The following is a 27,856-nucleotide window of genomic DNA, read 5'->3' as shown; positions in this document are numbered from 1 at the left end:
GAGTGAAAAAGTTGGCTTAAAACTCAACATTCAAAAAACAAAGATCATGGCATCTCATCACTTCATAGCAAATAGATGGGGAATCAATGGAAACAGTGACAGACTTTATTTTCTTGGACTCCAAAATTACTGCAGATGGTGACTGCAGCCATGAAATTAAAGGAGCTTTTCTTGCTACTTGCAAGAAAAACTATGACCAACCTAGAGAACATATTAAAAATCAGAGACGTTACTTTGCTGACAAAGATCTGTCTAGTCAAAACTATGGTTTTTCCAGTAGTCATGAATGGATGTGAGAGTTGGACTATAAAGAAAGCTGAGTGCTGAAGAATTGATGCCTTTAAACTGTGGTGTTGGAGAAGACTCTTGCAAGTCCCTTGAATTGCAAGGAGATCCAACCAGTCAATCCTAAAGGACATCAGTCCTGAATATGCATTAGAAGGACTGATACTGAAGGTGAAGCTCCGATACGTTGGCCACCCGAGGTGAAGAAGTGACTCATTTGAAAAGACCCTGATGCTGGGAAAGACTGAAGGCAGGAGGAGAAGGGGGTGACAGAGGATGAGATGGTTGGATGGCATCACTGACTCGATGGACATGAGTTTGAGCAAGCTCTGGGAGTTGGTGATGGACAGGGAAGCCTGGCATGCTGCAGTCCACGGGGTCACAAAAATTGGACACAACTGAGTGACTGAACTGAATTGAACTGATACATACACTCAATAGAATGCTGGGCGATTATAAAATTATTACAAATACGTGCTTTCATGGATGTAGAAACGTGTCCATGGTATATCTTTTGAGTTATAAAATGTAGTAGATCAGAAAAATCAGAAGATTCAACCTAAGCACATATGTGTGTGGCTTTGTGTGTGCCTGTGTGTGCTTATGTCTATGTGTATCTGCATATATATGTGCACAGAGAGAAGTCTAGAAAGAACTTTGCCAAAATATTGATAAGGATCATTTATATATGGTAAAGTTTTAGAGGGTTTCTTCTTTCTTCTTTATGCCTTTGTATTTTGTTTGATTTTTCTGCTATGAACCGCTATGAAATATATAGAGACTGTGACTTTTTAGACTGTAGAGACTTTCTAAAGGCCTTTTCTTTTTTTTTTTTAAACCGATTTCTTTAATTGCCATCTTCCTTAGTGAGCATGCCCTGAGCAGGGTTTAGGGTCTTCTCACCTGCAACCTTCTTACAGAAAGCTACTTTCCTCCTTTCCCTTCACACCAGCTGGTGAATTCCTTGCATCTCAAATATCTATTCTGTTTTTACTCTGCAGATTATAAAGCCAGATCCAGTTCCAACTTCTAACCTCACAATATCACCTGCACAGACCGTGTTTTGCACATTGGTGTTTTCTGCACGCTATATCAGGCTGTGAGATCAGGCAACATTTCCTGTCCATGCTTACCACATAGCTTTCTGGTTGGTGCAATATGCTGCAGGTCAACTCTCCTCTGTGACTTCCTTCCATTACTTCTGACCTTCTTCATAATGTCTTCATTTAGATCTGTGAAAGCTTGGAAGTTGGCATATTGCTATTCTAGCACAGAAAGAAGAAAGTGAAAGTGTTAGTCACTCAATTGTGTTCCAACTCTTTGAGACCTCATGGACTGTAGCCTGCCAGGCTCCTCTGTCCATGGGATTTTCCAGGAAGAATACTGGAGTGGGTTGCCATTCCTGTCTCCAGGGGATCTTCCTGACCCAGGGATCAAACCCGGGTCTCCTGTATTGTAGGCAGATTCTTTAACGACTGAGCCACTAAGGAAGCCTGCAAAGAAGAAAAGGTAGCTCATCTGTATGAAGCAGAATGCAAGATTCCACATATGAGGATCTACTGCTAAGCCCTCAGTTTCCCAGCATGGGCAAGTTCCCTGCCTGGGCAGTTTATAGCACAGTTCCAAGAGGACCACCTTGAGCAGTGGAATTAGGGACATTGATAAGAGAGGGAACACATTAGTTAATAAGAAGTTCCATTCCTTTTCCCACAAGCTAGAGATATATTACCTACTGAAGATGGGTTTTGCAAATAATAAATGAGATAATGCATATAACTTACCTGGACATCACGTAAGTATTACAGAATTAATATATCCCAAACAAAATTCTTTATCTTTCCTCTCTGTCTGTGCCTCCTTTCACCACAGTCTGCTCTCCTTTTTCTTCTTCTTCTTATTTTGGTTCTCACTACTGGCTTATAGTACTGCTATTTTCTCATTTCTGATTTCTGAAGTAAAAAACTATGGAGTCATCTAAACTTCTTCTCTCACACCTCCCACAATTAGCCTGTAACTAAGTTTAATCACTTCAGCCTATTGTTCATATCCATCCCATCATATCCATATATTCATATCTATGCAGCCTATCAATCGTATCTATCCCATCTTCTTCACCTTCTTCATTGCTATCACCTTTGCTCATGTCCTTTGCTTTTTCTTGATTGGTTTCAATTAACTTCTCACAGATTGCTTCATATTCCTTTCAAACCATTTTCCATCCACTGTCTAAATAGATGATTCAAATAATTTAATCAAGTTCTTTCCTGCTTATAATCATTCAAGGTACTTTATACAAAGCCCTTTATAATCTGTCCTTTCCCTTTATACTGTCATCTCCTTCTGTTTCTAAATATACATATTCTACTTCTCAGCCTTGCACAGACATATTGGGACACCTTAAATCTGAGGTCTTGTGCAAGGCATGAACTGAAGCTATTGCTGTGCCCTCATTCCCTTGTTTGTCTGATATCTCGTACTCTTCATTCAAGTTCATTTGAGAGGACACCTTCTCCATGAATCCTTTTTTTTTCACTGCTCCTAGGCAGTTTGTGTTACCTCCTCTATGTTTTTGTAATAGTTGAACAGGCCATATGATGGCACCCATTCATGCATTCATAAAGTGAGGTATCCATGCAGCAAATATTAAACAATTCAGTCATCTTGCTAGGTTTGCAAATTCAGATAACTAAGAAACAATTTCTGTTCTCAAGGAATTCATTGGCCCAGTGAAAACAAATAAAACATATACAAATAACATTGTAATACAATGTGCTAAGTGCAATGATAAAAATATGCATAGGATAATAATATGGGAACACTTATTCCTGTTTGTGGATGGGGTCCCCCTGGAGAAAGCAGTTCAAGTGCTCTCAAAGTCTTACTTGTCTCATTTAGAAAATGATAAAAATAATAAAACATACCACATTTGAGTGCTGAAAGGTTTAAAGGAAAACATCCATATGCTTGGCACTTAGCAAGCCCTCAATAAATGTTAATTGCTGTTTTAATTATCTTTAGCAAATTCTTTCTTTTTTTTATTAAAAGTGATTTTTTTAAAGGTAAAATTGATAAACTTTTCTTTTAAAAAATATTTATGTATTTATTTGGCTGAGCTGGGTCTTTTTAAAAAAAATTTGGCTGTGCCGGGTCTTACTTGTGGCACATGGGACCTTAGCTCCCCAACCAGGATTTGAACCCAGGCCCTCTGCATTGGGAGTGTGGAGTTTTAGCCACTGAACCACCAGGGAAGTCCCTGGGCTGAGTCTTAGCTCCTGTGTGCAGGATCTTTAGTTGCAGCATGTAGGATCTAGTTCCCTGACCAGGGATCAAACTGGGCCCCCCCCCCCCCCCCGCATTGGGAATACTGAATCTTAGCCTCTAGACTACCATCTTATTTTTAGCTAATTCTTAAAGAATGATTAAGAGTTACCCTGTGTAAGAGAAGAAGAAATAAGGAGTGGGAGGAAGAACATTCCAGACAGCATAGAAGGAGCCAGGAATATAGTTGAGAGACCACAACATTTTAAGATTGTTGGGGTGTTAACCTCAAGGCAGAGAAGAGTAGCAATGAGGCTGAAGAGACAAATCAGACAATGGTGGGTCCTCACAAGACTTCCTAAGGATCTTTAATCACTCCATATGTTATGGGATGCCCCAGAAGTGGATGAGAGTGATGTTGATAGCCAGCCTGATTCTGATAATGGATAACTAATAAAGTGAACATCCTGCAAGTAGGTAAAAGAGATATGGAAATTTGTGGACTATGAAATAAGGGGCCCAGAAGTTTCAGCAGAAATGTATGTAAGAAAAAGGAGAAAGAACTGGGTCACAGAAGAAAAACAAAGACTAGAAAAGAAGTCTCAAATAATAAAATTGCTTCAATGCAGAGCCAAGTTGGGACCCCAGGAGCAGCAGAAGTAGAGACTCAGTGAAGGTGGTAATTCATTCCCTGATCTGGTATATATGTGGTGGCCCAGGTAAGAACTGGTCCCAGAAGGCCAGAAGTTTCATTGTTGGCACAGGAAGATGGCCAAGAGTTGGAAACTTGAAGTCTGCATTATTTGCTCAACTTGCTTTCCTCCAATAGACCCAGAACACCTTAGGGATACCTGTCTCATCTCTGTATCCCCAGAAAGAAACATATCTTCTTCTTATGATTGATTCACTTGATTTTAACTTCTATTGTGGGGAAAAGGTGAAAAAGTTTCAGTGGTCCATATTCTATTGGGAGACTATCATTAAGTCAGCGTTGCTTTCTACATTAGCCTTTAAGTAATCACTTTGGTAGGATAGCTCTGGCATTTTGACCTGATATCAGATGGATTTTAGTGAGAGCAAGTCATCCGAGAAATTTTGGGCTTGCTTATTCATGTAAATAATAGTGATTATTTATACTTACCTTAGTAGATCCAGAGAGAGACAAGAGGAAATGATAAATATTAAATCTAAATAAAAGCTAAATAAAAATGTGTAATACTATTAGTATTCTAAATATTGCAAACAGAGGTGGCAGAATGCATGTAAAGAACAGTGAAGCACAATTTCTTTTCTACTTGTTATCAGTAGTAGCATGAGCTACTACTCATGAGACACAGATGCACAGGGCTCACCATTTAACAGATAGTTGCCATCCACCACCAACAAGGTCTCACAGTCTCCCTTGGACAGAGGGTCATGGTAATAAGGCAGATCCATGAGGAGTACTCTTGTATCCAAAGCTGATTTGATTGCAGAAAGCAGCCCCAATATGTTCATTGTATATTCTGTGTGTAGGATATCTAAGGATTGGTGCCGAAATGCAGCCTCTGTTCACTGGTGCCAAATAGAAATGTGGAGACGTGGGGCTTGGGGTGACATAGAAAAGAACAACTTCATTGCTTTGGGGCCACAGCAGACTAATGCCCTCAAGACTGTGTGGCCCACCCTGGAGAGAGTAGTGAGGAGTCTTCTAGTGTTCAATGAGTAGGGTGTGATCAGCTCATAGGTTGGTGGTGAGGTGATCGGGAGTCAGCATTATCAACCTTCTTGTTCCAACTGGCCTAGGGTCTATGTGCTCATGGGCAGCATAAAGTTAACTTCTTTGACCTGGTTGGGATTTCAGTATCTACAAAACACCTCAAAGGACATGACTCAATATTATCTATAGTCCTTGAGGAAGAACTAAAGGTCCTTGACTTTATTTAACAGCTAAAATATTATTACATTATCTTGCTTGACTGTTTTCCTTTCTTTCTGTGTTTCCTTAACTCTCTGATTAAATTTATCTTTGACTAAAGTTTTTATACAGTTTTTAACTCTTTTTTTTTTAATAAATTTATTTATTTTAGTTGGGGGCTACTTACTTTACAATATTGTAATAGTTTTTGCCATACATTGACATGAATCAGCCATGGGTTTACATGTGTTCCCCTTCCTGGACCCCCCACCCACCTCCCTCCCCATCCCATCCCTCTGGGTCATCCCATTGCCCCGGCCCTGAGCCCTTGTCTCATGCATCGAACATGGAATGGTGTTCTGTTTCACATATGATAATATACATGTTTCAATGCTATTCTCCCAGAACGTCCCACCCTCACCTTCTCCCTCAGAGTCCACAAGACTGTTCTATGCATCTGTGTCTCTTATTCTGTCTCGCATATAGGGTTATCGTTACCATCTTTCAAATTCCATATATATGCATTAGTATACTGTATTGGTGTTTTTCTTTCTGGCTTACTTCACTCTGTATAATGGGCTCCAGTTTCATCCATCTCAGTAGAACCGATTCAAATGTATTTTTTTTTTAATGGCTGAGTAATATTCCATTGTGTATATGTACCACAGCTTCCTTATCCATTCGTCTGCTGATGGACATCTAGGTTGCTTCCATGTCCTGGCTATTGTAAACAGTGCTGCGATGAACATTGGGGTACACGCGTCTCTTTCAATTCTGGTTCCTCGGTGTATATGCCCAGCAGTGGGATTGCTGGGTCATATGGCAGTTCTATTCCCAGTTTTTTAAGGAATCTCCACACTGTTCTCCATAGTGGCTGTACTAGTTTGCATTCCCACCAACAGTGTAAGAGGGTTCCCTTTTCTCCACACCCTCTCCAGCATCTATTGCCTGTAGACTTTTGGATAGCAGCCATTCTGACTGGTGTGAAATGATACCTCATTGTGGTTTTGATTTGCATTTCTCTAATAATGAGTGATGTTAAGCATCTTTTCATGTGTTTGTTAGCCATCTGTATGTCTTCTTTGGAGAAATGTCTGTTTAGTTCTTTGGCCCATTTTTTGATTGGGTCGTTTATTTTTCTGGAATTCAGCTGCAGAAGTTGCTTGTATATTTTTGAGATTAATTGTTTGTCTGTTGCTTCATTTGCTATTATTTTCTCCCATTCTGAAGGCTGTCTTTTCACCTTGCTTATAGTTTCCTTTGTTGTGCAAAAGTTTTTAATTTTAATTAGGTCCCATTTGTTTATTTTTGCTTTTATTTCCAATATTCTGGGAGGTGGGTCATGGAGGATCCTGCTGTGATTTATGTCGGAGAGTGTTTTGCCTATGTTTTCCTCTAGGAGTTTTATAGTTTCTGGTCTTACGTTTAGATCTTTAATCCATTTTGGGTTTATTTTTGTGTATGGTGTTAGGAAGTGTTCTAGTTTCATTCTTTTACAAGTGGTTGACCAGTTTTCCCAGCACCACTTGTTAAAGAGATTGTCTTTTCTCCATTGTATATTCTTGCCTCCTTTGTCGAAGATAAGGTGTCCATATGTGCGTGGGTTTATCTCTGGGCTTTCTATTTTGTTCCATTGATCTATATTTCTATCTTTGTGCCAGTACCATACTGTCTTGATGACTGTGGCTTTGTAGTAGAGCCTGAAGTCAGGCAGGTTGATTCCTCCAGTTCCATTCTTCTTCCTCAAGATTGCTTTGGCTATTCGAGGTTTCTTATATTTCCATACAAATTGTGAGATGATTTGTTCTAGTTCTGTGAAAAATACCATTGGTAGCTTGATAGGGATTGCATTGAATCTATAGATTGCTTTGGGTAGTATACTCATTTTCACTATATTAATTCTTCCAATCCATGAACACAGTATATTTCTCCATCTGTTTGTGTCCTCTTTGATTTCTTTCATCAGTGTTTTATAGTTTTCTATATATAAGTCTTTTGTTTCTTTAGGTAGATATATTCCTAAGTATTTTAATCTTTTTGTTGCAATGGTGAATGGTATTGTTTCCTTAATTTCTCTTTCTGTTTTCTCATTATTGGAGTATAGGAATGCAAGGGATTTCTGTGTGTTAATTTTATATTCTGCAACTTTACTATATTCATTGATTAACTCTAGTAATTTTCTAGTAGAGTCTTTAGGGTTTTCTATGTAGAGGATCATGTCATCTGCAAACAGAGTTTTACTTCTTCTTTTCCTATCTGTATTCCTTTTATTTCTTTTTCCGCTCTGATTGCTGTGGCCAAAACTTCCAAAACTATGTTGAATAGTAGTGGTGAAAGTGGGCATCCCTGCCTTGTTCCTGACTTTAGGGGAAATGCTTTCAATTTTTCACCATTGAGGATAATGTTTGCTGTGGGTTTGTCATATATAGCTTTTATTATGTTGAGATATGTTCCTTCTATTCCTGCTTTCTGGAGGGTTTTTATCATAAATGGATGCTGAATTTTGTCAAAGGCTTTTTCTGCATCTATTGAGATAACCATATGGTTTTTTTCTTTCAATTTGTTAATGTGGTGTATTACATTGATTGATTTGCGGATGTTAAAAAAACCTTGCATTCCTGGGATAAAGCCCACTTGGTCATGATGTATGATCTTTTTAATATGATGTTGGATTCTGTTTGCTAGAATTTTATTAAGGATTTTTGCATCTATGTTCATCAGTGATATTGGCCTGTAGTTTTCCTTTTTTGTGACATCTTTGTCTGGTTTTGGAATTAGGGTGATGGTGGCCTCATAGAATGAGTTTGGAAGTTTACCATCTTCTGCAATTTTCTGGAAGAGTTTGAGTAGGATAGGTGTTAGCTCTTCTCTAAATTTTTGGTAGAATTCCGCTGTGAAGCCGTCTGGTCCTGGGCTTTTGTTTGCTGGAAGATTTCTGATTACAGTTTCGATTTCCGTGCTTGTGATGGGTCTGTTAAGATCTTCTATTTCTTCCTGGTTCAGTTTTGGAAAGTTATACTTTTCTAAGAATTTCTCCATTTCTTAAAAAGGCAGGCAGAGGACTCTAATGGGTTGAAGTCTATTCTGGGAAGGCCTCAAAGGGTCCAGCTCAGTTACAGGATGTACAGACTTGCAAAGAAATCTTAAACTCATTCAATGTTTATTGCTGTTATTAACAATTTTGATGATACTATCATTATTTTGTTGTTCAGTCACTAAGTCATGCCCGACTCTTTGAGACCCCATGCACTGCAGCATATCAGGCTTATCTGTCCTTTACCATCTCCTGGAGTTTGCTCAAATTCATGTCCATTGAGTCAGTGATGCCATCCAACCATCTTATCCTCTGTTGCCCCCTTCTCCTTTTGCCCTTAATCTTTCCCAGCATCTGGATCTTTTCCAATGAGTCAGCTCTTCCCATCAGGTGGCCAAAATATTGGAGCTTCAGGTTCAGCATCAGTCCTTCTAATGAATATTACAACACATACATTAGGAATCTAGGAAAAATGGTCCTGATGAACATATTTGCAGGGCAGAAAATGAGGCACAGATGTAGAGAATGGATTTGTGGACATAGTGGGGGAAAGAGAGGGGAAAATTGAGAATCAAGATTGCCAGGAGAAATATCAATAACCAAATATGCAGATGACACCACCCTTACTGCAGGAAGTGAAGAGGAACTAAAGAGCCTCTTGATGAAAGTGAAAGAGGAGAGTAAAAAAGCTGAATTAAAACTCAGCATTCCAAAAACAAAGATCATGGCATCTGGTCCCATCACTTCACAGCAAATAGATGGGGAAACAATGGAAACAGTGACAGACTTTATATTCTTGGACTCCAAAATCACTGCATGGTGATTGTAGCCATGAAATTAAAAGACACTTGCTCCTTGGAAGAAAAGCTGTGACCAACGTAGACAGTGTATTAAAAATCAGAGACATTACTTTGCCAACAAAGGTCTGTCTAGTCAAAGCTACTGTTTTTCCAGTAGTCATGTATGTATGGATGCGAGAGTTGGGCCATAAAGAAGGCTGAGCTCCAAAGGATTTATGCTTTTGAAGTATGGTGTTGGAGAAGACTCTTAAGATGCCCTTGGAATGCAAGGGGATCAAACCAGTCAGTTCTAAAGGAAATCAACCCTGAATGTTCATTGAAGGGGCTGATGCTGAAACTGAAGCTCCAATACTTTGGCCATCTGATGCAAAGAGCCAACTCTTTGGAAAAGACCCTGATGCTGGGAAAGATTGAAGACGGGAGGAAAAGGGGATGACAGAGGATGAGATGGTTGGATGGCATCACCAGCTCAGTGAATATGAGTTTGAACAAGTTCCAGGAGATAGTGCAGGACAGGGAAGCCTGGCATGCTGCAGTCCATGGGGTCACAAAGAGTCGGACACAACTGAGTGACTGAACAACAACAACAACAGCAACAAATTTTATTCTCTCTCTAAATGTTACTATTCTCTAGCTTGTCTCCCCAGAGCTGAAGATTATTAAAAATCCCTCCTCATTTATCCCTGTATCCAGTGATTAATCATGTTCTTTCCACCTGAATAGTCTTGTATGCATTTCTTCTCATCCATTTATGTAACTTTAATTTACAGTCTCATCATCTTTTCTGAATGGCTCAATTATCTGTGCTAAACCCTACCTCTAGTTTTACCCCTTCCAAATCCCCAACTTGACCTTTCTGAAATAAAAAATATATATATTCATTTCCCTACTGGGATGTATGAGTTAGGATGGTTTATGTTGCATATAACAGAAAACTTATCTCAAATTAATTCAATAAGAAAATTCAGGAGGGAATCTTAACTGATGTTACACAAAGTTGGGAGGGAAGGCAGACCTAAGTGTTGACTTATTCTGGTGGTTCCAGTACTATTCCCCTGTATTTCTCTTACGTGTGCCTTTCCCACTGTGAATTTTGTTCTTCAGGTAGGTTGCAAGGGGACTGCAGCAGTTTTGGTACTCACAATTACAATATTGGAGAGAGGAATAAACTGCCTCTTTCTTCCTTTCTTAGGAGGGAGAAAACTTTACCCAGAAGCTTCTAGCAAATTTCTCAAATTTCATTAGATCATTTTCATCATGTGTACAACTCCCGAACCTGTCTCTCTAGTTAAGGAAATTCATCCACAGATTGGTTTAGAGATCCTGAACCAACTACTGTCAAGGTCTATGGGGCTATTAAAAATGGCTTGGAGTATTCATGTTGTTGTTTTTAGTTGCTAAGTTGTGCTTGACATTTTTGAGACTCCATGGACTGTAGCCCACCAGGCTTCTCTGTTCCTGGGATTTCCCAGGCAAGAATATTGGAATGGGTTGTCATTTCCTTCTCCTGAGTATCTTCCTGACCCAGGGATCGAACCCCCGACTCCTGTGTCTTCTGCATTGTCAGGCTACCACGGAAGCCCAGAGTAATCATGACCTGCTCCCAGAGCCAGAAGTCACTTGGATAGCGCACCATGAAGGTGGTACAAAATTGATATTTAGTAGAAAATCAAGAGAGCACTACATGGATATGATGCAAATTCCTCAGAATAGCCAAAATCCTTTGAGTTTTGGCCTCTGCTTGTCTCTCAGGACTATTTTCTTTCCGCTTTTCTTTGCATACATAAGATCCAGTCATATGGAAATAGTTGCACTTCCCCAAGAGAACAAGGTCTTTCAAATGACCCTGTTTTTATATATTTATATTTACATCTATGTCTATATTTATGTCTTACACTTTCCAGTTCCTGAAATACCAGTCCCTTTTGATTAACTGACAAACATAGCCTTCAAAATCAAACTTAAATGCCTTCTCCCATATGTAGCCTTCCTTGATTTCTTTGGACAAGTTTGACCAATGACTCCTCTGTGGCCATAACTGTACCTAGTTCATCCTGTAAATATTGCTCACTGGTTTGCAATTATTTGTTTTCTTTTTCATCTCCTCAGCATGACTGTGAACTTCTTGAAGGCAGTATCTATGTCTTCTCTGTTTCTCTCTCTCGATTGCCTAGTAGAATTCCTAGGACATATGAGATTCTCATAAATACCTTGTGGATGAATGAAGCTTGCTCTCAGCATCACTGTTTCCTCTTACTTTATAGCCTCCCCTTGCTTAGTTTTCTTAGTCCTAGCCAGGCTACCCAATGCTGCCTTACTGGTTCTGAGATCTTGAATTTTCACATTTTGGCATAAGACCTGTACTATGTATCACTCCTAGGAGCAGTTATTTCTTTAGTGGGGTAACTCACCAGGTAAACTAATCCGCTTATATGTGCTAATGGTAAAGACTCATTCCAGATTTGTGCTTATTTCTTTCACCAGGTCCTTCAGTGATAATGTCGCTGCTTCTTTACCCACTCTTTGAGTGTCTCTAATGGGCATTGGTATCAGGCTGGAGGATAGATTTGGGTACATCGTTGAATTATTGGGATAGCCTCCTACTATCTCTCAGCTTCTGGTTTAGCCCTTTTTCAGTCTATTCTCAATACACTCATTGCAGTGCTCTTTTAAAAGTTTGGTCAGATTCATGGCTTTCTGTTGCTCAAAATTTGGCAAATGGTCTTTCCTTTCACTCACAGTAAACATCAAGGACCCTGCAGGGCTACAGAGTCCTGCATGACCTGTTCTCCTGCACCTCACCATCTGGTCTCATTTATTACTCTGCCTCTTGCTTACTCTGCTCCAGCCACACTGGCCTCCTAATCGCTCCTGAATGTGCAAGGCATGCCTCTGAACTAAAACCTTTGTACTGGCTATTCTCTTTGCTGGACTTTTTCCTCATTCACATGGATAATTCCCTTACCTCCTCTAAGTTTTTGTTCAAATGTAGTCTTCTCAACCCTGTTATGCTCTTTGTAAAATTGCAGCTTCCTGCACACCACCTTTTTCTTTTTCATTTTTACCATTGGGCTTATACCTTTCATGTGTACTATGTAGTTTACTAATTTATTTATTATGTTTACTATTTTTTTCTGAGTAGGGTACAAATATAAGCTGAACAAAAAGTCAGGGATCTTTATTTTGTTCACTGATATATCCAGAGTGCCTAGAAGAATGTCTGTTTCATGGGCATGTCATAAATGTATGTGGAGTGGATAAAGAATGAATGAAAGGATTATCCAGACACCTCTTTTTTCAGACTTTTTTTTTACAGTTGTCTTCTTGAGAACATCTAGGACACAGGTTTGCAGTATGCAGTGGTAGAATACACTTTTGATACTCACTATAAGGAGTTATGTTCCCAGAAAAAAGCTCAAAAATAAACCACTCATATTTTATTGCCCAAATTCAGTAGAAACTTATAAAATGTATCATTTGAGTACTGCTAAAAATAAACATTTTGCAATTGTTTCTGTCATCTATAAAATTCTCTGGATTGAGAAAGTATGTTTCATCAAACCGTTCATATATATTCTACACCCACTGCATCCATTGCTTCATCTCTGTTTAACACTTTGCAATCCAGCTTCTGTTTTTTAATAACCATTTTAAATAACTGTATTTTTGCTGTATTTATATTCAGCCTGGTTCTATGATATTTTTTAGCTCCCCAAGGCATCTGCTGAGAACCTCTAGTTTAAGAACAACTTCTCAAAGGTAAGACCTCTACTGTACTACTTTTAAAAAATCCCTAGCAGGATATTGTACAGAGCAGTTATTCAATAAAAGTTCACTGGATGCATGAATGGACTCTCACCCTCTCGCAGTACATTTTCTGCATTATGTGTGTGTGTGCTTAGTTTCTCAGTCATGTCTGACTCTTTGTGACCCTGTGGGTTCCTCTGTCCATGGGGTTTCCCAGGCAAGAATACTGGAGTTGGTAACCATTCCCTTCTCCAAGGGATCTTCCTAACCCAGGGATTGAACTCCAGTCTCTGCCTTGCAGGCAGATTTTTTTACCATCCGAGCCACCAAGGAAGCCCACATTTTCTGCATTATACCACATTAATGTTTTTACAGCATATTTGAGGTTCATGGCTTCAGCATCTTTGACTGATCCCAATTCTATACACATATGCCTCTGAAACCCAAACTTGTATCAAAATATAGAACTTTATCATCATCCCTATGAGTTTACTTATGTCACATCTCAGTTAATTCCCGGCTTCCATGCTCACGAGACAATCACCATTCTGATCTTTTTCACTATAGATTAGTTTTAGCTGTTCAACAATTTCCTACAAATGGAATCATAAGGTAAGTATGCAATTTTGTAAGGCTTTTTTACATTCAGTACAATTTTGCTAATATCTTATTTGCAATTATGTTCACAAGTGAGACATTCATTTCCTTTCTTGAACTCTTCTTCTTCTGGTTTTAGAAAGATTATTTGTTCTCACCCCATGTTGGTCTATTCCTTTTGCCCAACAGCTATTACAATGACTTACAAATAGTGAATATGAAAAAATACATGAATAAATAGATCCGTTAATAATTTCATAGTTGTTTTGATCTAGCAAGTTCATAGTCCTTGCCAAACTCTAAGGCTGTTCAGTTAAGAATGGCAGTACCATTAAATTGAACACTGGAAAGTTTATTTTGACCAGATACCAATGGCAAACTTGTTAATTATAATAAAATTGTAATAAACAAACAATTTTTATTATGTATTTCAGCTTACACTGCTAGTTGCCATGTAATATTCATTCATTGTTGACACCTTTAAAGCCACTCTGAAGTGCATTTTAACATTTTAACAAGGGCAAAACAGATATATTCAGATTAAATATATCTTCCTCATCAGTTCAGTTCAGTCACTCAGTCGTGACCGACTCTTTGTGACCCCATGAACCGCAGCACGCCAGGCCTCCCTGTCCATCACCAACTCCCAGAGTTCACCAAACTCATGTCCATTGAGTCAGTGATGCCATCCAACCATATCATCCTCTGTCGTCCCCTTCTCCTTCTGCCCTCAATCTTTCCCAGCATCAGGGTCTTTCCAAATGAGTCAGTTCTTTGCATCAGGTGGCCAAAGTATTGGAGTTTCAGCTTCAACATCAGTCCTTCCAATGAACACCCAGGACTGATCTCCTTTTGGATGGACTGGTTGGATCTCCTTGCAGTCCAAGGGACTCTCAAGAGTCTTCTCCAACACCACAGTTCAAAAGCATCAATTCTTCAGCACTCAGCTTTCTTCACCGTCCAACTCTCACATCCATACATGACTACTGGAAAAACTATAGCCTTGACTAGATGGACCTTTGTTGGCAAAGTAATGTCTCTGCTTTTTAATATGCTATCTAGGTTGGTCATAACTTTCCTTCCAAGGAGTAAGCATCTTTTAATTTCATGGCTGCAATCACCAGCTGCAGTGATTTTGGAGCCCACGCACAAAAAAATGAAGTCAGCCACTGTTTCCACTGTTACCCCATCTATTTGCCATGAAGTGATGGGACTGGATGCCATGATCTTAGTTTTATGAATGTTGAGCTTTAAGCCAACTTTTTCATTCTCCTTTTCACTTTCATCAAGAGGCTCTTTAGTTCTTCATTAGAGAGTGAAAAACTTTTTTTGTAACTACGTGTGTTGACAGTGTTAACTAGACATTGGTGGTGATCATTTCTCAATGATATACAAATGTTGAATCATTGCACTGTACATCTGAAACTAATGTAATATGTCAATTATACCTAAAAAAACAACCTGTCACTATAGATATCAATTAAGTCTAACTGTTCCATTGTATCATTTAAAGTTTTTGTTTCTTTGTTAATTTTCTGTTTATTTGATCTATCCATAGGTGTGAGTGTGATATTAAAGTCTCCCACTATTATTGTGTTATTGCTAATTTCCCCTTTCATACTTGTTAGCATTTGCCTTACATATTGCATGCTCCTATGTTGGGTGCATATATATTTATAATTGTTATATATTTTTCTTGGGTTGATCCTTTGATCAGTATGTTGTGTCCTTCTTTGTCTCTTTTCACAGCCTTTATTTTAAAGTCTATTTTATCTGATATGAGTATTGTGACTCCTGCTTTCTTTTGGTCTCCATTTGCATAAAATATCTTTTTTCCAGCCCTTCACTTTCAGTCTGTATCTGTCTCTTGTTTTGAGGTGGGTCTCTTGCAGAGAGCATATATAGGGGTCGTGTTTTTTCACCATTCAGCCAGTCTTTATCTTTTGCTTGCAGCATTCAGCCCATTTACATTTAAGGTAATTATTGATAAGTATGATCCTGTTGCCATTAACTTTGTGTTTTGGGTTCGAGCTTATAAACCTTTTCTGTGTTTCCTGTCTAGAGAGGATCCTTTAGCATTTGTTGAAGAGCTGGTTTGGTGGTGTTGAATTCTCTCAGCTTTTGTCTGTAAAGCTTTTGATTTCTCCTTCATATTTGAATGAGATCCATGCTGGGTACAGTAATATGGGTTGTAGGTTTTTCTCTTTCATCACTTTAAATATGTCCTGACATTCCCTTCTGGCCTGAAGAGTTTCTGTTGAAAGATCAGCTGTTATCCTTATGGGAATCCCCTTGTGTGTTATTTGTTGCTTTTCCTTTGCTGCTTTTAATATTTTTCTTTGTGTTTGATCTTTGTTACCTTGATTAATATGTGTCTTGGGGTGTTTCGCCTTGGGTTTATTCTGTTTGGGACTCTCTGGTTTCTTGGACTTGTGTGACTATTTCCTTCCCCATTTTAGGGAAGTTTTCAACTATTATCTCCTCAAGTATTTTCTCATGGCCTTTCCTTTTGTCTTCTTCTTCTGGGACTCCTATGATTCAAATGTTGGGGTGTTTCACATTGTCCCAGGGGTTTCTGAGGTTGTCCTCATTTCTTTTAATTCTTTTTTCTATTTTCCTCTCTGCTTCATTTATTTCTACCATACTATCTTCTACGTCATTTATCCTATCTTTTGCCTCTGTTATTCTACTGTTGGTTCCCTCCAGAGTGTTTTTGATCTCATTTATTGCATTATTCATTATTGATAGACTCTTTTTTATTTCTTCTAGGTCCTTGTTAAACATTTCTTGCATCTTCTCAATCCTTGTCTCCAGGCTATTTATCTGTAACTCCATTTTGTTTTCAAGATTTTGGATCATTTTTACTATCATTACTCTGAATTCTTTTTCAGATAGACTTCCTACCTCCTGCTCTTTTGTTTGGTTTGGTGGGCATTTATCATGTTCCTTTACCTGCTGAGTATTTCTCTGCCTTTTCATCTTGTTTAGATTGCTGTGTTTGGGGTGGCCTTTCTGTATTCTGGTAGTTTGTGGTTCCTCTTTATTGTGGAGGTTCCTTCCTGTGGGTGGGGTTGGACAAATGGCTTGTCAAGGTTTCCTGGTTAGGGAAGCTTGCGTCAGTGTTCTGGTGGGTATAGCTGAATTTCTTCTCTCTGGAGTGTAATGAAGTGTCCAGTAGTGAGTTTTGAGATGTCTATGGGTTTGGTGTGACTTTGGGCAGCCTGTATATTGAAGCTCAGGGCTATGTTCCTGCATTGCTGGAGAATTTTCATGGTATGTCTTGCTCTGGAACTTGTTGGCTCTTGGGTGGTGCTTGATTTCAGTGTGGGTATGGAGGCTTTTGGATGAGCTCTTATCAATTAATGTTCCTTGGAGCCAGGAGTTCTCTGGTGTTCTCAGGATTTGGACTTAAGCCTCCTGCCTCTGGTTTTCAGTCTTATTCTTCAAGTAGCCTCAAGACTTCTCCATCCATACAGCACCAATGATAAAACTTCTAGGTTAATGGTGAAAAGATTCTCCACAGTGAGGGACACCCAGAGAGGTTCACAGAGTTACATGGAGAAGAGAAGAGGGAGGAGGGAGATATAAGTGACCAGGAGGAGAAGAGGGGGAATCAAAAGGGGCGAGAGCAATCTAGCTAGTAATCACTTCCCTATGTGCTCTCCAGAGTCTGGAACCCTCAGAGAGGTTCACGGGGTTACACAGAGAAGAGAAGAGGGAGGAAGGAGATAGAGGTGACCAGGAGGATAAAAGGGGGAATCAAAAGGAGAGAGTGAGATCTAGCCAGTTATCAGTTCCCTAAGTGTTCTCCACAGCCTGGAACACACAAAGAGATTTACAGAGGTGGGTAGAGGGAGAAGCGGGAGGGAGGAGATAGAGGTGAGCTGGGGGAGAAAAAGGAGAGTCAAAAGCGGGAGAGAGTAATCAAGCCAGTAATCACACTGCTGAGTAGAAATGGGTACCGAAGATTGGATTCTTAAAGGTACAAAATTGTATAACAAATACCAAAAAGCAAGGATGAAAAATCTAGAGTAGAGGTTAGACTCTCAAAAATAAATATTAAAAAGAAACCCAAAATCACAAAAATTATAAAAACTATATAAGAAGTTTGCTTTAAAAATAGGGAGTTTTTTTTGCAAGGTAATAGTAGGTTATCAAAATGAAAATTACAGGTGTAATAGAGGACTTAAAATAATTTTTAAATTAAAAAAATGATAATAGTAAAAATATATCTTGGAATTTTTCTGGAGCTGTTGCAGGCAGTGTGGGGTCAGTTCAGTTTCATATAGTTCCTTGTTCAAGCTTGCACTTCTCAAGATCTATGGGCCCCTTCCAATGTAGTCAGTGCTAACTACAGGGTTTTAATCTGTTGCACCTGTCACTTCCAAAGCGGTTCCCTCTGTTTATTTTGGCTTCTTCTGTTTGCAGGTCTCTTCAGTGTCTAATTTCCGCCCTGACACAAGGGAGCAAAGGTGGTCACTTATTTAGGCTCACTTGTTCGGTGGTGCTGTGGGGAGGGAGGAACACTGTAAACAAATATCACTGGCATGTGTGGAGAGTGCTTGCAGTGTCTTGGCCACACTGGGTTTGCCCCCCGCTCATGGCACGTGCTCTTTCCCAGTCTATACTTCTCAGGCTCCAGGTTGCTCTGCAGGGGAACTGTCTAAAGCAGGCCCTGGTTTGCATGTGCTTCCCATGTCTAAGCCACTCAGGTTCAGGTTCTCAGGTCCTCCACAAAGGAACAGACTCGATTGGGCCTGTGTTTTGTGCCCTTCCCTGGTCCAAGCAGCTCAGGTGACCAGGTGCTTGGTGAGTGCCCTTTCCCTAGGTGGGGGATGTATCTTATCACCTCCCCTGTCCCAGTGCTTGGTTCATCTCAGGTGTGCTGTGTGTCTCTTCTGGGGAGCTGATCTCTGGCTGTGACCCTCTGGGCAGATGTCAACCATCCAGAATCCCAGGAAGTCTTGGTTAGCAACTGGGAGCCTGCATGCAGTTTGGTAGAGGATGCCATCTCTGGGGCCGAGATTGTCCCTTTCCGGCTCTGGCTGCCACCTGCTTGCCTCCCTGAGTCTGGTGGAGGATGGGCCAGTCAGCATCCGGCTAGCTCTCCTCTGGTATTAGCTCAGTCTTTTGTTCTGTGGGCGGCCTGGCAGTTAGGTTTAAGAAAAGTCTTAAGTTAGGGCTTTATGCAGGATAGTTCTCTCTCTCTCTTTTTTTCCTCTCTCTCTGGCTATCCCACAGTTTGGGTTGCTATCTGATGTTGGCTCCCTCAGATTGCCCTCAGGGCATTCAGGCCTGGTCCTTACTCTAAGCAATGTAGCCAGCGCCTCTCTGTTCACCTCCCACTTGCTGGTGGTGGATGCAAGCATCTGGGCTACTTCTCTGCTGGGAGTTGCCGTTAGGCACATAATCTGTGGGTTTTATTATTTATTTATTTATTTATTTTTCCTCCCAGTTATGTTGCCCTCTGAGATTCCAAAACTCCCCACAGACCCACCGGTGAGAGGGTTTCCTGGTGTTTGGAAACTTCTCTTCCCATTCCCGGGATAGGTCTCCATTCCTAACTCTTTTGTCTCTCTTTTTATCTTCTATATTTTGTCCTACCTCCTTTCAGAGCCAATGGGCTGCCTTTCTGGGTGCCTGATGTCCTCTGCCAGCATTCAGAAGTTGTTTTGTGGAATTTGTTCAGCGTTCAAATGTTCTTTCAATGAATTTGTGGGGGAGAAAGTAGTCTCCCCATCCTATTCTTCTGCCATCTTAGGACCACCGCTGTGAGTATTTTAAAGAAAGAAAAATAAAAAGCAGATGTTCTTGGCTTACTTCACTCTTGTAGTCACAAAAAATCTAAGTCAGAGTTTACAGTCAGGTTCCATGGAAACTTCCCATGTGGGTTCAGCAAGAAATTGTGAATGAAAACATCATTCTTATACGTTGTGTGCTGCTCAGTGCTAGTGCTTACAGGGAGGGATGGTGACCCAACAGCCCTGTTAGCAATTTCATTAAGAGGTCTTTTAGCCCCACGGTGTGACACACAGTAGGACCATGTTCGTTAAGTTAGCTCATTCTCAGTTTTCAATGTGATAATTGCTGAGGACTGTACTGCATGGATGGGGTGATCATAGGCTGATGACGTCAGCCAATCTTTTCCATTTGCCTCCCCAAACCTCCTCTTGTAAGCCACCAAGCCACCAGCTGCCTTAAAAGTGGTGAGTAAACTTAACTAGTGTAATGGAAAATCACAGGGAAATTTTTATTTTAAAGAAGGAAATTTGGTGTGCCACAACTCAGCTGTTCATGTAGCTTTGCTATTATTGTAAACATTGCAGAACATGGATTATTTGTTGTATGTTAATTTTAAATTGTATTGTAACGTATTCACATTCCTTGCAATCTTCTCATCTGGTTATGTTTTTATACCTTTCCATTTTGTATTAATAATTATGTTTTACATGACCAATGATCACCTGTGATGATTTTCAAAGATGAGTCATAAGATGAAAGAGAAACAGTTTAGACCTAGGCTTGTGAAAAGTTCTGCTGAGGTTAATGATGAAAATGACACCCATCTGAATAATTTCACTGCACTGATAAAATAAAAGACATAAAAGAAGTCCATTTTCACAGTAAAGTCCAATTATCAATGGCTTTTACATGGGCTGGTATTTGAAGTTGTCCTGGTCCATTTTGGTGGGCTCATGATGACTCCTATAGACAAGTCCACTTCTGTTCCCCAGAACCTGTGAATGTTACTCTGTTTGGGAAAAAATGGTCTTTGCAGGTGTGGTGAATGGTTTTAAGATGAGGATATTATCTCATATTGTATGGTGATGCAGTCACATGTTCTTATAAGAGGGAGATGAGAGGGGCAGTTGATATAGAGAAGAAGGTGATGTGAAGACAGAGCAGAGTTAACATTCACAGTTTCCAGGGATATCTTTGGGGGCCATTATTTAGTCTACTGCATGTAATATGAGACATTGAGAATGTTCCACTCTCTTCGTTTCTAGAAAAGATGGTTATCCTGGAGGCAAGTATAACTAATGGTGTCCCATTAATGGCTAGTTCCATGAAAGGTTTCACCTTCAGTTATTAAAAAAAAATCCTGATACTATCACAGCTGACTGACTTCTTCAAAGAGAGGTGCTATTGAAAAACTCTGGGAAATGATTAAAAAAAACTTATGATGCTATAAAAAAATGCTTAACTTTATTAAACAGACATCTATTCATTCAAAAATGTTTAAAAGTCTATGAAAAAAAAAACTGGACAAAGAACACAAGTGTCCTGCTACCCACAGATACCTGGTGGCTGGCAAAGGAAGACTTCTTAACAGGGGATTTGAACTGAAAGGTGAATTGCAGGACTGCCTTCAAGAAAATAGGAGGCCAGATTTTGCTGGGTACTTTGAAGATGAAGAATAGCTACAGAAACCAGCATTCTTAGCAGACATTTTTGATCCCATGAACAAGCTGAATAAGTCTCTGTAAGGCCCTGAAGAAAATGTCTGAACTTAAATGACAAGATTTGTATTTGTAAATACAAGATCTTGTATTTAAAAGGAAACTGAGTCTTTAAAAAAATCACATTGTAAAGCGAAATTTCAAACACTTTTCACTGCTGCTTGGGATTAGAAGAAACCAGCAAGTTTCGAGTCTTACTAAAAATGACCTGGAAATAACAGAGAACAAAACTGAACAGTTGTTTTTGTTTGTTTGTTTTCTGCTTCCAATCCAAATGGATGACTGAGTGAGGAAACTTTTTTTTCCCCTGAATGTTCTGTGCTTGGCTTTGATAGAAGAGAAAGAAATTCATGATCTACAATTTGATCACACACCAAAGATGAGATGTATGTACTGTCTTGCCCCTAGACAAGTTTTGGATTTTGGCAAAATAAGGGTATCCTGCCATTCATAGAAAACAATAATGGAATTCCCTGGTCGTCCAGTGGCTGAGACTTCGAGCTCTTGATGCAGGGGGCATGGGTTTGATCCCTGTTCAGGGAACTAGATGTCACATGCCACAGCTAAGTGTTCACATGCTGCAACTAAAGATCCCACATGACGCACCTAAGACCTCACACAGCCAAATTCAAAAAAAAAAAAGAAAGAAAAACGAACATTTTGCTGCAGTATTCAACTATTTACATGGGTAAGAATGTTTTTTCTGTTATACCAAGCAACAAGAGGACAGACAAAAATGATCTTATTTCATTTAATTTTTTAAATAAATTTTTATTGAAGTATTGTTGCTTTAAAGTGTTGTGTTAGTTTCTGCTGCATAGCAAATTTAACCATTTTTTTGTATACATATATCCACTCATTTTTAGATTTCCTTTTCATTTAGGTCACCACAGATCAAAAAATGATCTTATTTCATTTTAAAATGAAATTTAAATGAAATCCATTTAAATGGATTTTAATGAAATGAAAATGAAATTCACTCCAAGTTCAACTGAGAATTAAATATTTGTGTAGCAAAAAGAAATCTAGCACAGATTACACATTCAGTTCAGTTCAGTTCAGTCACTCAGTCATGTCCGACTCTTTGCAACCCCATCAATAGCAGCACACCAGGCCTCCCTGTCCATCACCAACTCCCAGAGTTTACCCAAACTCATGTCCATCGAGTTGGCGATGCCATCCAGCCATCTCATCCTCTGTTGACCCCTTCTCCTCCTGCCCCCAATCCTTTCCCACATCAGGGTCTATCCCAATGAGTCAACTCTTCACATGAGGTGGCCAAAGTATTGGAGTTTCAGCTTCAACATCAGTCCTTCCAATGAACACCCAGGACTGATCTCCTTTAGGATTCTGGTTGAACCTCCTTGCAGTCCAAGGGACTCTCAAGAGTCTTCTCCAACACCACAGTTCAAAAGCATCAATTCTTCAGCTCTCAGCTTTCTTTATAGTCCAACTCTCACATCCATACATGATCACTGGAAAAACCATAACTTTGACCAGACGGACCTTTGTTGGCAAAGTAATGTCTCTGCTTTTAAATATGCTATCTAGGTTGGTCATAACCTTCCTTCCAAGGAGTAAGCATCTTTTAATTTCATGGCTGCAGTCACCATCTGCAGTGATTTTGGAGCCCCCAAAAAATAAAGTCTGACACTGTTTACCCATCTATTTCTCATGAAGTGATGGGACCAGATGCCATGATCTTAGTTTTCTGAATGTTGAGCTTTAAGTCAACTTTTCCACTCTCCTCTTTCACTTTCATCAAGAGGCTTTTTAGTTCCTCTTCACTTTCTGCCATAAGGGTGGTGTCATCTGCATATCTGAGGCTACTGATATTTCTCCCGGCAATCTTGATTCTAGCCTGTGCTTCTTCCAGCCCAGCGTTTCTCATGATGTACTCTGCATATAAGTTAAATAAGCAGGGTGACAATACACAGCCATGACGTACTCCTTTTCCTATTTATGTTTGAAACTAACACAGCATTTTAAATCAACTATACTTCAACTTAAAACAATTTTTTAAAGAAAATCTTTCTGCATTTGTAGTTTCAAAAATAATGCTTTAATACAAAAAATCATATATATATATTAATTTTGTTACTGCTGCATTTATATTTGAGCCAGATCACAGCAAACAGCAAGAAAATATTTTTTAATTCTTGTATAAACTTGTATCTTAACTAGATTTTTATTCAGATTGCTTGGCTTATGGTTTTAGTAGATTAACTATTCAATAAGTGTTAATAAAATGTCACGTAAACAGCATTAATGAAAATAAATATATAGCTATTATTTAATCTAAATTACCTAAGCCTACCTTAAGGAAAATTAAGTCTTATTCAGTTTAAGTCAGTTATCCAACAAAAATTCATTGTTTCCTTATAAATTTTAGAAAATTATGAAAAGAAAAGAAAGATTGATTTCAAAAAAGATAAGTTAAACTTAATTACAAAATCTTTCAAGAAAGTTTAGCTAAATAGTAATTTTTAGTTTTAAATAGGAGAAAACTACTCTTCCCTAGGAAATAGTCCACATAGTGTACCTCATTAGCATCTCACACAGTAGGAATTTATTATAAGGCTTTTAGGGCTCATTGCATAAGGTAAAAGAGTCAAGGTAACAGAGGGAAAACTTTGGAAAATTAGGAAAGTTTTCTCTATCTACACTAATGATTTGCAGTAGAGTTGTGATCCTTTGTAGGGATGGAGAACCACACAAAAAAATACAGTAGTAGGTGGATCAAAATAAGTAAATCTGCAGAAAATGATCATTTTCTTCTAAACAGAACATTGACCATTTTTATCTACACCTTCCTGATAATATAAACCAGAGATTTAATAATTTCTAAGTAATGCTTCCTTGGGACCTGAAAATTATTTCTGGGTTTTTTTTCCAGGGTAAGTAGATTGAGAAAGGCTGGCCTCAACAGTCAATTGGCCTCTTCTTCCTATCTCATTTATTAATCAGGATCCAGTTAGGGGTCAGACACCACACTAGTAATTTGAGCAGGCAAAATTTAATATAAGAATTTTTGTGGTAAAAAGCAGTTAACTAAAAGGGCTAAGAGAGGACACTAAGGAACACAGAAGAGGAAATACAAGAAGCAGCTTTCACTTCCAGGGTTGAGAGAAAGAATGTTCAAAGTAGAAGCAAAGACTTTAGCAGAGGGTACCCACCACACAAGGCTGAGGTTCAGATCCTGTGGGAGAGAGTGTGGCCATGGGACAGGCTGGGACTGGACCCTTTGCTGCTGTACTGCAATGTTTGCACCTGGACACACCTCTCCTCCAGCAACAAAATGCAGAGAAACCATATGGGACTAAAAATAACTGTGCATGCACAGTTGGGACAAATTCTGAGCAAAAGATACAGAGACTGAAAAACCCAACTGTCACTTTTGAAGAGTCCAGAGCAAAAGTATGGGGTTGGGAGTAAAAGCAGGGTCGACGTCTGGACAAACGCTCACCCTCACCCCATATAAAGATCAAGCTTGCCCCCTCCACCCCCTGGGGAGTGAGCAAGCAAGGGAAAATGTTCTCTGTTTCACTCTCCCTCTGTTGCAACAGGAATCCCAATAAAGCCTTGCCTGGATTTCTTTTCTGGCCTCTAGTCAATTTCTGTTGACATGGAGCAATGAACTGGTTCCAAATTCGGAAAGGCGTATATCAAGGCTGTATATTGTCACCCCATTTATTTAACTTATATGCAGAGTACATCATGAGAAACTCGGGCCTGGAAGAAGCACAAGCTGGAATCAAGATTGCCGGAAGAAATATCAATAACCTCAGATATGCAGATGACACCACCCGTATGGCAGAAAATGAAGAAGAACTAAAGAGCCTCTTGATGAACGTGAAAGAGGAATGTAAAAAAAACTGGCTTGAAACTCAACATTCAAAAAACGATCATGGCATCTGGTCCCATCACTTCATGGCAAATAGATGGGGAAACAATGGAAACAATGATAGACTATTTTCTTGGACTCCAAAATCACTGCAGATGGTGACTGCAGCCATGAAATTAAAAGACGCTTGCTCCTTAGAAGAAAAGCTATGACCAACCTAGATAGCATATTAAAAAGCAGAGCCATTACTTTGCCAACAAAGGTGCATCTAGTCGAAGCTATGGTTTTTCCACTAGTCATGTATGGATGTGAGAGTTGGACTATAAAGAAATCTGAGAGCCGAAGAATTGATGCTTTTGAACTGTGGTGTTGGAGAAGACTCTTGAGAGTCCCTTGGACTGCAAGGATATCAAACCAGTCAATTCTAAAGGAAATCAGTCCTGAATATTCATTGGGAGGACTGATACTGAAGCTGAAGCTCCAATACTTTGGCCACCTGATGCAAAGAACTGACTCATTGGAAAATGCCCTCATGCTAGGAAAGATGGAAGGTGAGAGGAGAAGGGGACGACAGAGCATAAGATGGTTGGATGGCATAACCGACTTGATGGACATGAGTTTGAGCAAGCTCTGGGAGTTGGTGATGGATCCGGAAGCCTGACATGCTGCTGTCCATGGTCGCAAAGAGCTGGACATGACTGAGCAACTGAACTCAACTGAACTGAACTGGGGAAGGCCAGGAACCTGGTCAATATTCACTGCAGCTTAGTCTACAGGGAAAAAGAGAAATTCGTGGGACAAACTCACTGTAAGGTGCTTCTGTCAGTCCTCTCTCATGTCACTTGCAGCCACACTGGAGGTGGAAAACAAAGCACTCCAGAAGCAAGGAGAGAAGCCCCCTCCCCTGGTAGGGTCCCTCCAAGTGCCCTCAATATTATTAACAGAGACAGCTGGCAATGTAGAAATGTTCATAGTGTCCCACAGCAGGTCAAAGAAAGACAGATTTGTATTAAAGCCAATAAACTGATAACTGGCACATTGCATCTTCCTGCTAACCAAGATGTCTCCCGAGTGTTCTACTTAGGACATTCTATTTCTGTTAACAGAGCATGGGGAATATTTCCAAGCATATATCATCACATAATTATAGCTTTATAAACTTTCTAACTGAACATATTGAGTGTAATTGTTCCTCAACTGAATACATTTCCCATCCTCTTAATGTATTTCTATTCTGATCAGTGAAAACTGTATTAAGTAGATTGTACTTTTCATCAACAGTTTAAGTTGATGGCTTTATGGGAATGTCATTTTCAAGCTTTTAAAGCCATATGATGTTGCAAATGATACAGCTACAATAGCTTAAAATTTTTGCTTTCATCTTTCAAGTAATAAGATAATATTTTTAATACCTGATGGCTTGAGATTTTTTGTGTGTGAAATAAAAAAGCTAGGGAACACTGAGTTCCAAAAGAACCATTCTAGTCTACATTGAACATTAGTGCTCTATAATGCACTACTGTTTAATAGTTTCACCAAGGGGTTTCTTGTGATGCCTAAACTGACTAACTTGTAACTCACATGACTCTCCCATTTTGTATTATATTTTCTTATTATTATAGCTGATTCACTAGCATGTTTCTCTCATACTCTTTTTCATATTCATGATCTTTCGCCTAATTTACGTATAGGTGTATTATATCATTAGTCTCCAATACTACATGTGCAAAGTTAATACACATACAGAAAATATCTTCCCTTGGGTTTATTCTTTATACGGAAGACTAACAGAAAATCTTAGATGCAAAAACCTATGTCTAAAAGTTTAAGTTGTTTTGATATAAAAGTAAACTTATAGAAAGTTGCCTAACTGAATAGTGTTCATTTCAGAATCATCAGTTTTACCAATTTTTAAAATTCACTAAAATCATTTGTCATGGAAATTTTTAATACTTTTATTTATTTATTTATTTTTGGCTGTGCTGGGTCTTGGATGCTGTGCAGGCTTTTCTCTATTTGAGGCAAGTGGGGCCTACTGTATAGTTTCAGTGCACAGGCTTCTCCCTGAGGTGGCTTCTCTTGTGATGGAGCACAGGCTGTCTTCAGATGCCCGGGTTTCATTAGCTAGTTGCGTCACATGGGCTCCATAGTTGCGGCTCCCTGACTCTAGAGCACAGGCTGGGTAGCTGTGGCACACTGGCTTAGTTGCTCCACGGCATGTGGGATCTTCCTGACCAGGGATGGAACATGTGTCTCCTGCATTGGCAGGCAGATTCATTACTACTGAGCCACCAGGCAAGCCCCTGTCATTGAATTTTGTCTAGTCTTGGTAGTAAGAACAACCAGAAGACTAAAAATAATTCTTGCTTTTGGTAAAGGTGTGGAAAGTGGCTATGGCAACCAACTAGTATTCCTGCCTGGAGAATCCCATGAACAGAGAAACCTGGCAACCTACTGTCCATAGGGTTGCAAAGAGTTGGACATGACTGAAGCGACTTGGCACGCACGCATGCAGCAACTAATGAAGATTTCATGTCTTGAAAAACTTTTTGGAGAACATAGTTTTCTGACAGGGCCAATGTATCAAGTTAAAATCATAGTGTGTGTGTGTGTGTGTGTGTGTGTGTGTGTGTGTGTGTATGTGTGTGTGCACTCAGTCGTGTCCAATTCTTTGCAATCCCATGGACTGTAGCTTGTAGGCTCCTCTACCCATGGAATTTTCCAGGCAAGAACATTGGAGTGGGTTGCCATTTCCTTCTCCAGGGGATCTTCCTGACCCAGGGATTGAACCCGCATCTCCTGCATTGATAGGCGAATCATTTACCACTAGCATTAAAAGAGGATAGTTTTAAGTGTAATGTCTTGGGTTCATGATCACTTGGGGAGGGGAGGGGTTTGGAGGCACTAAGTCTACTCACTCAATAAAACACACCG

The sequence above is a fragment of the Giraffa tippelskirchi genome, chromosome 5 (genome assembly GCF_054371585.1).
Source record: "Giraffa tippelskirchi isolate mGirTip1 chromosome 5, T2T-mGirTip1v1.2.pri, whole genome shotgun sequence".
In the NCBI taxonomy this organism is placed as follows: domain Eukaryota; kingdom Metazoa; phylum Chordata; class Mammalia; order Artiodactyla; family Giraffidae; genus Giraffa; species Giraffa tippelskirchi.
Note: the sequence above shows the minus strand (reverse complement) of the source record.